A 14,983-nucleotide genomic window follows, 5' to 3' on the forward strand; every position below is an offset into this window, starting at 1 on the left:
AAATGCAGTCACTGTTGATTGAGAGTGCCCCTTTAAGTGGTCGTAGTGATTCCAACAACAACAGCCAACCTCCTTTGGCAGGAAGAAAGCCCTTAACCACAAGAGCTGCCGGGGCCGGGGAGCAGGAGGAAGGGGTTATACGTCTCAGGCTGTTAATGTTGGAGGGCTACATGTGTCCCCCAGAAAGCCTCTTGAGTGATTTCACCTCATATCAACTGCTACTAATTACAACCTATATAGAAACCCATCCATTCAGCCCTGGCTTGGGTCATAAAGTCAAAACCCCCTCATCTGGACAAAGGACAAAGAGAATGTGTCAGTTGGATTGGGATTTTAATTTGTGAAGTTATTCCTTATGATGAGGTCACTGTCTCAGAAGCGACTTGTATCAATCTCTGACTCATTCTTTGTATCCCTTGAACTTCACAGACTCACAGATTTTGCACTGTGCTTTGACAGTGCTGCACTGCATCAACACTGGCACCCGAGAAACTCCTAATATTTGCTCGTTACGGAAATAGATTCAGAGGCCCACACAGCTGGTCTCCGTAAACATATTTCAGTAGCTAATTCAAAGAAGGCCAGCGCTGAAACATGTAAACAGCACTGAGTATTCGTTTTGAAGCCCAGTGTTTACGCTGCTCGGTTTGTTAGCATAGCTACTCGGAGAGCTAGCCTCCTGCTGGGATGTTAAAGAAGCCTGCCTTCACAGCGCTCCACTGCAAGGAGGGTAGAGCAGGGCCGAACACGCTCAAGACTGCATTATCATTCCCACTCAAACTCTTTGAAATGTCATTTTGACAAATGACACCTTCTCTCACCCTAATTTTCCCTTTAAATGCCCTTTTTCCCTTCAAGAATTGCCGAGCCGAGATGTAACAGCGGTCTTTGAAGTGCAGGGGAGTGGCCATCTTCCGTAAATGAGTCTGAGATTAACTACTCTCTTGCCAGTGAAAAACCTATACTTATACAAATGCAGTTCTACTCCATTTTAGAGAGTAAAAGGACACAGGCGGCTGCGTACTGGTTGGTTTAATGAGGTCCAATTGAATTGAATTTCCTTTTATTTCAAGACATTGACATTTCAGTTGGACCTGCCCTTCGTCTGTCACTCACAGTCCTTTAACAGTGTGAGTTGTAACTTCCTACCTTTTGTACCATCCACACACTGACAGCAGGTGAAGGAAGGATTCCATTCCTGCATGTTCTTTGTATTCTTTTGCATTGTCCAACCGTATTCCAGCTGTTCTACAATGCACTCCACCCAGAGCTACGGCCAATTTATATCATCCAGAGGTCCCTTGTACTGTTCACCCAGTAGGATTTTCTATTGAAGGTGTACATCATGTAAATAACGTAAACTTCATGTTTCTTGGATGACCTCCTCCAGCACACCAAATCCAAACTCTGTTCTGCGAGTCTGTTTTGAAATGAAAGCAGGTTTGATGTCTGTGTGTCTTACTGTAAGTGCATTTATTATTTTATCCCCAGCTATCGTAAACATTGTTTACCTGAAAATAAACCTGAAGGAAAACAATGAGACTACCATGAAAGGTGCCAGACAATGCTCTGTATCTTTCAGGTATTCTCAAGAGACCAACAGTTTGCACAACATGCATCAGACTTGGTGTGCAAAGGCCTCAGGCCACCAAACCACTAGACTAGAGTAATCCTCCAATGTCCAATTTGATAATATTATAATATAATATATGGCATTTAGCAGACACTTTTATCCAAAGCGACTTACAGTCATGCGTTCATACAGTCATGCATGTATACGCCCAGTTCTAAATTGTAGATATTGTCTTTAATAGTTCAGTTGGTAGAGCATGGCGCTTGTGACACCAGGGTAGTAGTGGGTTCAATTCCCAGACCCACTACCCTGGTGTCACTAGCGTGTTAAAGCGCTATGCTCTACCAACTGTACTATAAAGGACCATGACTACAACCTAGAACTAGATGTTGTGAGTCACGGTCAACAACATTCCTTTTCAATTCAGTCATTGAATTTCAAATCATTACCTAAATTGACCCGAACCCAAATGGAATTGACTTGTTGGTGTGATCGTACCAGTTAAAGGTCCGTCTCGTCTTCTGCTCTGTCTCCATCTGTGGGATCCAGAGGTCAGGTTTTACAGTGGCCCAGGTTTGATGCTGCAGTATTTCAGTAGCACACTGTTTGATACAGACCGCTGCACTTCAAAGAAGGAGTAATTAGAATAATTATCAGCTGCAAAAAAAGAGCTGGGAAAGAGAGAGAGAGCAAAAGAAGAGAGAGATGGAGAGAGAAAGAGAGAGAGAGAGATGGAGAGAGAAAGAGAGAGATGGAGAGAGAAAGGGAGGGAGAGAGAAAGAAACTGCTGACATGTGTGAGGTGAGGTGTGCCAGGTCTTAAAATCTGCCTGTGTAAGCACATGTATCATGGAGTGTCTCGGTGTACTCTGGTTCCTGCTGAAGTAAGTATGTGGTGTGCACTGGCAGGTGAGTTTGCTCTAAGAGGCGATGTGCTGCCATCTTTACCCTTGAGTGGGAAGCCAGGTACACAGCAGCTGTTCGTTTTACAGGTCCAAGCGTACGACACACACACTCCCCCAAACACAGACAGACAGACAGACAGAGACATGAATACACAACCCCCCCCCCCCCCCAACACACACACAAATCCTTTAACTCTTACATTTGTAGCTAATTGAAATGGAATGAACATCACCCCCACTGTACAACCTCATACAACGGGACAACTGATCGTGTATAATCCCCTACTGTACTCACATACGAGGGGAAATCATTCATTATCCACCCCCCTAATGTATGTACTAGTCCTTGTCATCGCCACTAACCTATCTTGGGCCCTGGTGTGTGTCAATGAGTTTATAGCCTGTTCCAACTGTGTTTACTGGCGAGTGTATGAGGTAATGCCTCATAGCGTGTTCTCTACAGGAAGCATGTTGCCACCCACCGTCAGGCCAGAGACCACATCCATCTGACACATGGTGCCCTAATCCCCCACACCACCTAATCTGACTCAGAATAATAGGATCTGATTCCGACTGGGATCGCATTAATTCTGGTGCCAATGCATGTAATCCACACCAGTCTCACTGCCATGGGATAAGGTTAGAATAGGAATAATGTGGAATTGGAATAATGTTCTTAATATTGTTCTTATTATACCGTCTTCCAATTTTCTCCATTATCCAAGTTAGGGCTGAAAGATTTTGTTGTCTCTTTAACAGACCATTGGTGGAGAATGAGCTTTCTTTGTGTGTAGGTAGTCGATATGAAACAATGGTTTAGGTTAGCCCAGAGGATCCTTCAGAGTAATTGGTAGCATCTTTGATAGCTATTCCCACAGGAAATCCCCTCTCTTGTTGTTGGCCTAGATTTGTTTGACAGTGACAGTGCAAAATTCAAAGCACAATAATACTCAACCATGTCACAATATGCTTCCTGTAACAGTACACTGTTTAAAAAATAGAGGTTCAGCACCGTCCAAACGATTCAAAAGGGTTGAAATTATAGTCCTTTATTAACCCCCAAAGAGCAAGAGTTAATCTATAGTGCCTAATCTAGTGGTATAATCCTGTGGCGGTTCCCTTAGGCCTATAGCATATAGAAACACAGGTTTAAATTGCATCCTGTGCTTTCATATGCCTAATGAACTCTCCTTACATGCCAGAGATTAGGTATAACCTCTTCATAATCTGGGTGGAAAAATACTTCCTGAGCCGAAAGTAACAAGCTGGTGTTTACAAACCCAAGCATCTGGAAGGATTGATACGGCCCCTCCTTAACCTTCATGTGCAAATAGATTTTTAAGGCTTTACTTCTTCAGTGCAGTAAACCAGAATAGAAACGGCTTTCAGGGTATCATTGTGTAGACCCTTCTTAAACTGTGAAGTTGTATGCTTTCTTCAGTGTGTTGTCAACCCTTCAACCCAACAGTTACATTACACATGCATCAGTTCTAATAAACACACACATGTTAACGTCGTCAAATTGTATATGAATAGTAGCCAACACATGACATGTTAATAAGGTGATGGTAATGCTATTGCTTCTTCTATTTCATCCACAGGTCTTTTAAAACCATTCCTGATATCTCTCTGGTTTCCTGGTTGGGCATTTCAAACCCAACGCCACCTTTAAATCATGAATATAGATCTCATACTGAGGGTAATTGAGCATGGAGGTAAGTCTAGACGCCTTCATTTCTCTACGTCTCGTAGCTGGCCTGGAGAACCATAATATATTCCAGTGTATGGTTTTTAGGGCAGGAGAAGCCTTGCTTGAAATGAGACCGTAGCATCTCCCAACAGTTACACAGGGTTGATTCTGCAGGTCGCTGCTGACTTTAATTCTAAAGCCACGGCTTTTGAAGTGGATCATTGCTCCAAGGCAGAACTGCTATTGGATTATTCACATATGAATTTAATCTAGTGATTTAACAGGTTACAAATATCAGAACACAGCTACCCGATACTGACTATTCTTCTATACTAGAACAACAACAAAAACGGTGCATTTACGTACATCCTGTATCTTGGAAGGCATTTAATTTCTGCTTCAAATACAGTGCAAAGCTATACGTAAAAAAAAGAACAACTACAATTATTTCAAAGCTTTAAAGGGGGTTGTCATGTGAATGGGGTGGGTATAGTGCTGCTGGCATCTCTATTCACATGTTATGGAATGCATGAACCAGTGGATGGAGCTCTTCCATATTTCTGAGTGATTGGGTTCTCCTCAATACGAGTGAACAAATTAGTGAGCGGGACTGTCGGACTGGTTTCAGGCACTATTTTCCCAAGTCCTTATGGGTTAGATGCTATGGGCAGAGGAACAACCCTAGTAAAGTTCACCTGCTTCGCAACTAATATTCCATGGTCACACCATCAATACCATTGGTTCTATACTCAGAGTACTCATAGATATTGAGATAGATGCAGAATGGAAGTAAATCTGATATTTTATATGATCACATTTGATATCAGTTTAGTATATTATCATACTGATGTTACTATATTGCTGCAGTACTGTCTAAACTCAATCTAAAATAGCTTAATCTTGTCCTAACAATACGTTAATTATCAGGATTATTTTAAGGCAACAATCTCTGATCCCCTGAGATCCAGCCAACATGTGAAATAATCTGCCATCATCAAATAGAGCTACAACAGTATTTAGTTGCCTTGACCAATTAGAATGATGTATACAATAGAGGTCTGTCTTGTTGATCAACAGGAAGAACTCATCATGCAAATATTTGGAATGTGCACAAACCTTGGTTTATGAGGACAACACACGTGTTACTCTAAGATGATTCATTGCCTGGGGACAAGGGGTTGAAAATCCCCTGGAAACTCTTTTACATCATAACATGGGTGCAGGAATACATATTTTTATACAGTTAAAAAAGCCTCTACATTAAAATACTACAATTACATTCACCAAGCTGGTATGCAACTATAGCTGGGAGTGAATCAATTAATATCCTACTGTTGCCTTTCATTGCCTATAAAAAAATCAATTCAGCAATGTTACAAAGGCCTTCAACAAAACTTGACAATTAAATAATATCCTTAGCATATTTATAGCCTAATATATATATTTTTTAATGAAAAGATGAATACATTGAATGCAGACTACATTTAAGACATTCTATGGAAAAGGTCATCTCACCATTTTATAAACTACTGGCTGTCACTCACTGGCTATACGTTTTCTTTATTTGCTATATAATGAATATGCTAAATTCATTTGCAGATTGCACAGGTAAAGATGTGTGCACAGGTAAAGTGGTTTACTGATCCAACACCAATCCATAGTTTAGATGTTGCCAACAGATAGCCTAGCCTACAATCCTGAATTCCGCATGACTCCACGCCCTGTTTTCCGGGGACCCACATAGAATTCCAGCCCTTCCACGCTGCTATTACGTTCCGTTCGCGAGCAGAAGCTGGCTGCGGTGTCGTTTTCTCCGATCAGTCGGACCTTGATCAATCTTTTCAACTGTCCTTGTTCTCGGGTTTTACGCATTTGATTGCATTTGGAATAGCTTGGATTCGTGTGTGACCGTCGTTTCCAAATACATTCGACCGAATTGGCTCTGAAGCAATGGATTGACTTCAGTTTTCCTTCAACCCCTCCACCAAGTTGAGAAAACAGTCTAACCTGCGGTCTCTCCATACTTCGAGCTCACGAGCCAGCTACATGTTTCATCCGGACAGTTTCAAAAGTAGCTGGTTCCGGATGTTTTTAAACAATTCGTAGGTGAAACATTACACTTCTTCGTTTGTCTCGGGAGTGTATCGAAATAGGTGGCAGAGGATTTTAAACACGGATTTTCTCAGGGGTTCTTGAAGCCTGCAAACATTTATTTTTGAAAAGTGATGGCGGAGCGGGGAGCACGGTTGCTCCTCTCTCTCCTCTGTCTCACCTTTCTTTACCCGGCGACCACCGTGTCAAGACATGCCGACAAAGGTAATCATTACATTAGCTAATCAATTGGCTACTTTAATACTTTGTTAGTATTACAATGTAACTTGTTTTTCTGCTTTTGTTGTGAGTTTCAGTATCGCGTGTACAGCAACAGCTCGAGCTAATAGATCCTGTGATGCACTACTAGCTCTAGAAACCGACATGGAGCATTGACTTATAGCTTCTAGGCATCTGCAGGCTACGCAAGCTAATTAGTCAGATGAATTTCAGTCAACTAAGGGCCAATGTTTTTAAACAATTTCCTTGTTAGGAGTACTTTTCAGACCACAACATTAACGTATAGGTGGTAAAACAAATGAAATGCGGTTGATGTCGAGCCGTTTCAAATGTTTTTATTGTATTGATTTGTTTTACCTTTAGCTATTATGTCTGGATTTGGCTCCCATGTCACGTTTGTTTCTACGGTCATAATTGCGTTGCCAGATTTATTTATTTTTCTTATGCACAGATTTAAAAGCGGTAGATGCATGCATGGAAATATTTGTCTATGTTTATATTTATCTTGACGCAAATCGAAATGTTGTTGCATTGCATTAGCACAGGTTCTGCTTGATTCTCAATAACATTACAGTCACGTAATTCATTGTAACCGATGGCAAGAACCCGGCTCTATAACCCCAAATGAATGACTCTTATTTGGGTTTACTGTCAAGCAATAAACTGGCATCATCAGTCCGCAAGACATCTCATTACCTGGGCGTCAATACACGTTTGGCTGATGGATAGAAAGTACACGATTTATACCCTTTTTTTTGTTTGTTAATTGGCTACAGTAGAGTAGCTACTGCAATAAGCAATTTTAATTAAGTCTCGTGAAGGCTAAATATGTTTGGTGTCTTCACCTTTAGTAGTTTGTTTGGGTGATTTTCATTGTCCAACGGAATGTTGATCAAATAATAAAGAGGTAACGTCTTGACCCCATGTTTCCTGCTTTTTAATAGGGAATCTGATAGCCAATACATTTCAAGGACTATGAGCGACTGCGACAAATTGAATAGTTATAATGAATATGAAACAAACGGCACTCGTTGGAGTGCACACAACACATGCCCGCCTGTATCACATGCTTGGCCTTAGCAAATTCACACCCCTGATAACCCTGTAAGAGATGAGACACAACTGTTTTCTTTTCAAGCCCTCAGCCGACTATGTTGGAGACTGGAAAATAATAAATAGTTGAGCAATACAACAGTCAATATTACATTTTTTCCACGAGTCCAGTGAAATGCGAAGTTGTTTTTGGTGGCAAAAATGCAGGCCAGCTCTCTTTTTAAAGGTTCGCCTCCGTTAAAATAATGCACGTGAAGTGAAGAGGCCTTGGTGGAGAGACGGGCCTCTGCTGGCTGTTGGGCTCTCTTGTGTGAGGAGGCTGATGAAAGCGCCTCTCCTGCATGAAAAGCGCTATGCAGCGGTGAAGGGGAATGAAGAAAAAAAACAACCATTGGCTTTGCTGGAGATCAGTACAAAAGGGAGAGATGGGGGTAGGGTGGAACGGGCCTGACTCTGTCTGGAAAGTAATAAAACCAGGAGATTAAGGGGCGCGGGGAGTTCCTTTGGGAGCTCTGATTGATTCCAGAGAATTGGACTGAGACCTACACGCAGGGAGAGAGTCTCAAATTACTAATTGTGGGGTGCCCCTTTCTGAAAATATCTGTTTATTCGAAACACATTTCTCTGAGGTCTCATCTTTTGCGAGTAGGTCCGCAGCTAGAACTAGTCTTTATCAAAGTTGTGGACTTGCAGCGCTAGCTCAAAGGAATATTTTTCTTCATTCTGTTCCAGCCGCCTCTGGGAACGGGCATATTCATTGCTTTTTTTTGTCCTACTAAAGAATTCAAACTTCACCCACACATAGGAGTAGAGTTCTTCAACATGGTTGCTATCCTATGCCCTGCCCCCATAGCTGTTTAAAGTTCCTAACGCTCACGTTTGTCTTTGTAAACAGCTCATTTTAGCTGCCTGTCAGAGTGTAAAACCATTTACATTCCATCTTATCTCCCTAATCCTGCTGGGAGGGAATTGTGTGCTGATTGTCTCCCCGTGGACAATGCAAATAACTTGGTGAAATGTGTAAACATCTCCACTCTCCAGGGTTGGATCCCCTCTCAGACCACCTCGGCTGCAGGCCTGCAGCAGAGACTTACTTTAAAAACAACCTCCATGTTCTGTGGTGCTCCTAGGATTCTTCTGAGTGCTAAACCACTAAGAACCACATTTTCTCCATTTATTTTTCCAGAATTCATGGGAGTTTAAAAGTATGTGAATTTTTATTTATTAATCGTCTTTCTTTATGTGAACTAGGATTTAACGAATGCAACACTTGGCACTACTTTTTTGATTGTATTTTGCTCTCTTAGTATAAAGGCAATGCCTGTGCAGGCTACACTATGTTAATGATTCATTTTGGATAAAGGTTTAAATAGAAAACCTGCTGGTAAAGCACTGGTAAATGTAAATGGGATTCGGCTGCTCAAATGACCCTTGAGACAGTCGGATGAGGCCTTCCCTCCAACTCCTACTGTCTTGTCACACTGGCATCGATTTCAATAGACCTCCCTCACCTGCTGTCTTTCCTATATAGCACGCTGTTTATGGATAATTTATTTATGTCTCAAATTGCTCATAATGTCCTAATGACCTCTTTCCACTGAGAATCTGATAATTGTACGCTTTGGGAAGTGTTTGATTCATCTGGTCGGCTAATGACACCCTCCCTCATTAGGAGATACTGATGATGTTCTATGTCCAGGGCAGGGGAGGTTGGGCGTGTAGCCCCTCACTGTCTCTTCTTCAGTGGAGTTGTGAACTGCAAGGTCAGCAGATGGACCCAAATACCCAACATGACTGTGCTAATTGCTACATTAGCAATGCATTCATTTGCTCAATATAATTTTAAGTATGTTTTGTCAACATGGCGAAATAGCATCCACGAGTTATTGTCGTAATTTACAATAACTACTGCAGCAGTTTATTTGTAATTGGCAGGAAGCTAAAAATATCAATATGCCTTGATAATGGCGTTTCATCTGCGATGGTATCTTTTTGAAGGCAGCGGTCAATATAACCACCAGCTGTGCCTGCCTGCTTTGCTTTCAAGTGGCTTCCGTATTAATCCAAATAGACTATTAGTTCTTTTTGCTAACTGCCTAATGTGCAAATTAGATGTTGTAAACAAAACCTAAATTGAATCTTGATTGGGAGAATTGTATTCTGATTGGATGACATTACACACCACCAACTGTCAGAGATTGTGGATGCTTATCATAGTTCTCTGATTGCTATGCTTTTGTCACTATGTTGATCGTTTCCACTATCAACAAAATTCATAAATAGTTGTCTTGGGGGGCAGCCATGTATGCAACATGTTTCCCCCCCTATTTCATTAGGAGTGGGGCGTGCCAGCCAAGGCTCAGATTCAGGCATGGTTACTACTAGAGTAACAACACCTCTTCATTACCCAGCACAGCCTACAGTCAGTCCATAAGACACTCTCTCTCGGTACTGGGTACATTTTAAAACAATGGTTACATATAAGCAACATTTTAAAATAATAAATGTTTCTTTTTGCCAGCAGTCTTTGTTCTGTGTGAATGACATGGGGCTCTATCAAGAAGAAACTGTTTCAGCATCAAGAATTGTACCTGGCGCCGACGAAGATGTCGACCTCGCGACTAGCTCTTAGGAAACTTTGCAGTATTTATTTTATTTTATTTTATTATTATTATTATTATTATTTATTTTTAACATTATTAGCCCCGAAAGTGTTTTGTATCATTACATACAGCCGGGGAAAACTATTGGATATCAGAGCGGCGGTAACTCACCAGCATTACGACCAGGAATACACTAGTCACTTTAATAATGTTTACAGTCACTTTAATCATGTTTACATATAATAATAATAATAATAATAATATGCCATTTAGCAGACGCTTTTATCCAAAGCGACTTACAGTCAAGCGTGCATACATATCTTGCACTACTCATCTCATATGTATATACTGCATTCTATTCTATAATATTCTACTGTATCTTAGTCTATGCCGCTCTGTCATTGCTTGTCCATATACAGTGGGGAAAAAAAGTATTTAGTCAGCCACCAATTGTGCAAGTTCTCCCACTTAAAAAGATGAGAGAGGCCTGTAATTTTCATCATAGGTACACGTCAACTATGACAGACAAAATGAGAAAAAAAAATCCAGAAAATCACATTGTAGGATTTTTAATGAATTTATTTGCAAATTATGGTGGAAAATAAGTATTTGGTCAATAACAAAAGTTTCTCAATACTTTGTTATATACCCCTTGTTGGCAATGACACAGGTCAAACGTTTTCTGTAAGTCTTCACAAGGTTTTCACACACTGTTGCTGGTATTTTGGCCCATTCCTCCATGCAGATCTCCTCTAGAGCAGTGATGTTTTGGGGCTGTCGCTGGGCAACACGGACTTTCAACTCCCTCCAAAGATTTTCTATGGGGTTGAGATCTGGAGACTGGCTAGGCCACTCCAGGACCTTGAAATGCTTCTTACGAAGCCACTCCTTCGTTGCCCGGGAGGTGTGTTTGGGATCATTGTCATGCTAAAAGACCCAGCCACGTTTCATCTTCAATGCCCTTGCTGATGGAAGGAGGTTTTCACTCAAAATCTCACGATACAACATGGCCCCATTCATTCTTTCCTTTACACGGATCAGTCATCCTGGTCCCTTTGCAGAAAAACAGCCCCAAAGCATGAAGTTTCCACCCCCATGCTTCACAGTAGGTATGGTGTTCTTTGGATGCAACTCAGCATTCTTTGTCCTCCAAACACGACGAGTTGAGTTTTTACCAAAAAGTTATATTTTGGTTTCATCTGACCATATGACATTCTCCCAATCCTCTTCTGGATCATCCAAATGCACTCTAGCAAACTTCAGACGGGCCTGGACATGTACTGGCTTAAGCAGGGGGACACGTCTGGCAATGCAGGATTTGAGTCCCTGGCGGAGTAGTGTGTTACTGATGGTAGGCTTTGTTACTTTGGTCCCAGCTCTCTGCAGGTCATTCACTAGGTCCCCCCGTGTGGTTCTGGGATTTTTGCTCACCGTTCTTGTGATCATTTTGACCCCACGGGGTGAGATCTTGCGTGGAGCCCCAGATCGAGGGAGATTATCAGTGGTCTTGTATGTCTTCCATTTCCTAATAATTGCTCCCACAGTTGATTTCTTCAAACCAAGCTGCTTACCTATTGCAGATTCAGTCTTCCCAGCCTGGTGCAGGTCTACAATTTTGTTTCTGGTGTCCTTTGACAGCTCTTTGGTCTTGACCATAGTGGAGTTTGGAGTGTGACTGTTTGAGGTTGTGGACAGGTGTCTTTTATACTGATAACAAGTTCAAACAGGTGCCATTAATACAGGTAACGAGTGGAGGACAGAGGAGCCTCTTAAAGAAGAAGTTACAGGTCTGTGAGAGCCAGAAATCTTGCTTGTTTGTAGGTGACCAAATACTTATTTTCCACCATAATTTGCAAATAAATTCATAAAAAATCCTACAATGTGATTTTCTGGATTTTTTTTCCTCAATTTGTCTGTCATAGTTGACGTGTACCTATGATGAAAATTACAGGCCTCTCTCATCTTTTTAAGTGGGAGAACTTGCACAATTGGTGGCTGACTAAATACTTTTTTTCCCCACTGTATGTATATTTTCTTAAATTCCATTCCTTACTAGTTTTGTGTGTATTAGGTATATTTTGTGAAATTGTTAGATATTACTTGTTAGATATTACTGCACTGTCGGAGCTAGAAGCACAAGCATTTCGCTACACCCGCTATAACTTCTGCTAAACACGTGTGTGAGACATAAAATTGTTTTTGATTTTATGCTTTGAAAGCTACCCCACAGTGTAGCCAGCGCTGCTATAGAAATGTGGACAGACTGCAGACATGGCAGAGCCCCCCCTCATCAACACCACCACAAAGATAATACATGCCTTGAAACCTTAATTTTTTGATCCCCTTAGTTTCCCACATTAAACATTTTGCTTCAGCTATTCGTCTTGCGCTTGAACGTCTGCGGACAGTACTGAAGTAACCTAGTAGGGTTGGACGGTATCCAGATTTCCACACATTATCTGTACCATACCGGGTTATACAGTATTACTGAATGTGCACACAAGGTGCCATTAGAAATATATATCATTAATAAAAATGTATGCACAAAACTATTTTAGGCAACATGGATCTTGATCCAGGAGAGGTTGAATGTCTCTGCTCTAACCAAGAAGGTTGGTATTGAAAGTCATTCCGTCGGTATTTCGAAATACCCCGGTATACGGTATCAATGGTATATCACCCAAGCCTATAACCTTGCCTTACTCCATGTAACCTAGGCCTAAACATCTTCCAGAGGCACACTGACAACCATTTTCTGTCCTCATTGACCTCCCTCTTCCAAGAGAGCCGAACTACAAACTCAACCCCATTCAGAAGGCATTGTTCCTCCTCTGAATGTTCCCTGTGTTACCCAACTGAAAGTGCTTGTCATCCCTTTTGATTAGGGTGAGGGCTGGCTGGCCGGTTGGTTGGAGAGAGGGGGAGAAGGCTGTTGTGAGTGGAGAGAAGCCAGACTTCTCCATGCTTCCAGGCCCAGACCAGATCATTGACATGGCTTTGCTTCACCCCTGCTGAGTTGAAAGGGTTTCTCTGTCTGAGCTGTGGTCTCGTTCTACCAGTGCCATGGCATAGCACACAGTGAAACATGGCTAGTGCATCGTTCTCCATCATCCACGGCCAGCGTGGTGCCAACTTGTTCCCTTCTCTCCAAGGCCTGCTCCTCCTCCGATTCTGGTTGGCCTTTCAAAGTCCTTCAAAGGCTTTTGGAGAAGAGATATCACTTTTAGCTCAATGCTAACTTTAGCCCTAATTACTCCAGGGCAAGCTAGCTAGAACATTATGTGCCTCTGTGTTCTGTGTTGCTATTGTAGCTAATGGTCTCTGAGAGAACATGACATGATCAATCTGTGTTTTATCAGTTACTGTGCATTAAGGTTCACTGCAGTCTGGCTTGAAAGGGTACCATTCCCTCTAGTTGCTGTAATTGTGGATCTTTCTATGGCTTTTGGAGCAGAGTTATGTGGGATAGTGTCAGTAGCTGGCTATTGTAAACACAGGCTTTAAGTGGGAAACTGAAATGCTAATGGCTTATATTGATGCAGTGTCTGTGACGGATACAGGAGAGAACCCACAGTCCACCCACACTGCTCTCAGAAGAGCATGCGTTAGCACCATACTAAATCTCTAGTGAAATTATTGGAATAACAAGCATTAGCCTTTGAAGCACATTCATTCACATTCCGTAATCTAGGTGTGATGCAAGACTGCAGCCACAGTCGTGATGGATGCTTTCTTGGATGGGATGACAGTGTCAATTCCTTCATTGTTTATAAAGATACAAGGGGAGCCAAGCATCCCGACGCCCCATTTAGTAAACAAAGCACACTTGACGACAGCAAAAATGACTGCAGGAAATGGCAGTTATGCGCATTAACATGAGATACGAGCGTTGGCCACGCTTAGCATGGAGCTGTTTTTGTCCCTCCTTGCTCTGCATTCATGCCAAACTTCATAAGCCTTGTGGCCGTTCCAAAGGCGTCTTTCTGCAAACTGGGCAGGACTGCGAGGACAGTTTCCTAAAATGTTCCTCAAACTTTTGGTTCTGCCCGAGCTCCTGCCGTGGTGTTCCCTGCCAACGGCGGCAGCTGCAGAGGATTATGACACATACAAGCTGTGCTAGTAAGCGAGTCTCGGCCTAACGAGAAACTAGGCCCTATTTTACACAGAGCCCATTTACAGCTCTCTTCCACAATGAGAAAAAAGGGGATTGTTGGTGGATTTCTACTCTGCAAGCGCCGGAGGAGGCCTGGAAATCTGACCTTGAAGTTTCAAAGCAGGCCTATTCTCTTTAGAAGATGAAAAATACACTGTGGAGTGGAGTCCATCTTTTGTTGAGTCGTGGTTCCAAAACATCTTGTGTTATGATGCTACTTTGTGCTCAATCCTTTTAAAAGGATTTCAACTATTCTCTCTCTACACAAACTGATCTTTTCTGAAGGGCTATCATAGGCCTATGTGATACAGTAACAATTCTGGGTCCCAATTCTGTCATGTTATGCCCCATTTTACAGTAAAGGGTTAACACGACAATGACAATTGTTAATCATTGTAACTCTGGAGCACTTTTAATACATTTTTTAAGGTTCTAAATCTCATTCATGGCAGCAAGCCTCTCTTCATAAATTAAGGAGGATTGTAATATTCTCCTGGAAACTATGATTAATAACCTTAAATTGATTCCACTATACCTTCTGGAGTTTTCCACCCACAGCACGCACATGTGAATTTATCCTCCGCTGTCTTTTGGATGCCATCCAGGTTATGAAGAATTAGCCTGAATGGTAAATACCTTTTGCAGTGGGTTTTGGGAAGTGAGATCACAAAAGGTA

Source organism: Coregonus lavaretus (genome assembly GCF_964263955.1).
Source record: "Coregonus lavaretus genome assembly, chromosome: 37".
Taxonomy (NCBI): Eukaryota; Metazoa; Chordata; class Actinopteri; order Salmoniformes; family Salmonidae; genus Coregonus; species Coregonus lavaretus.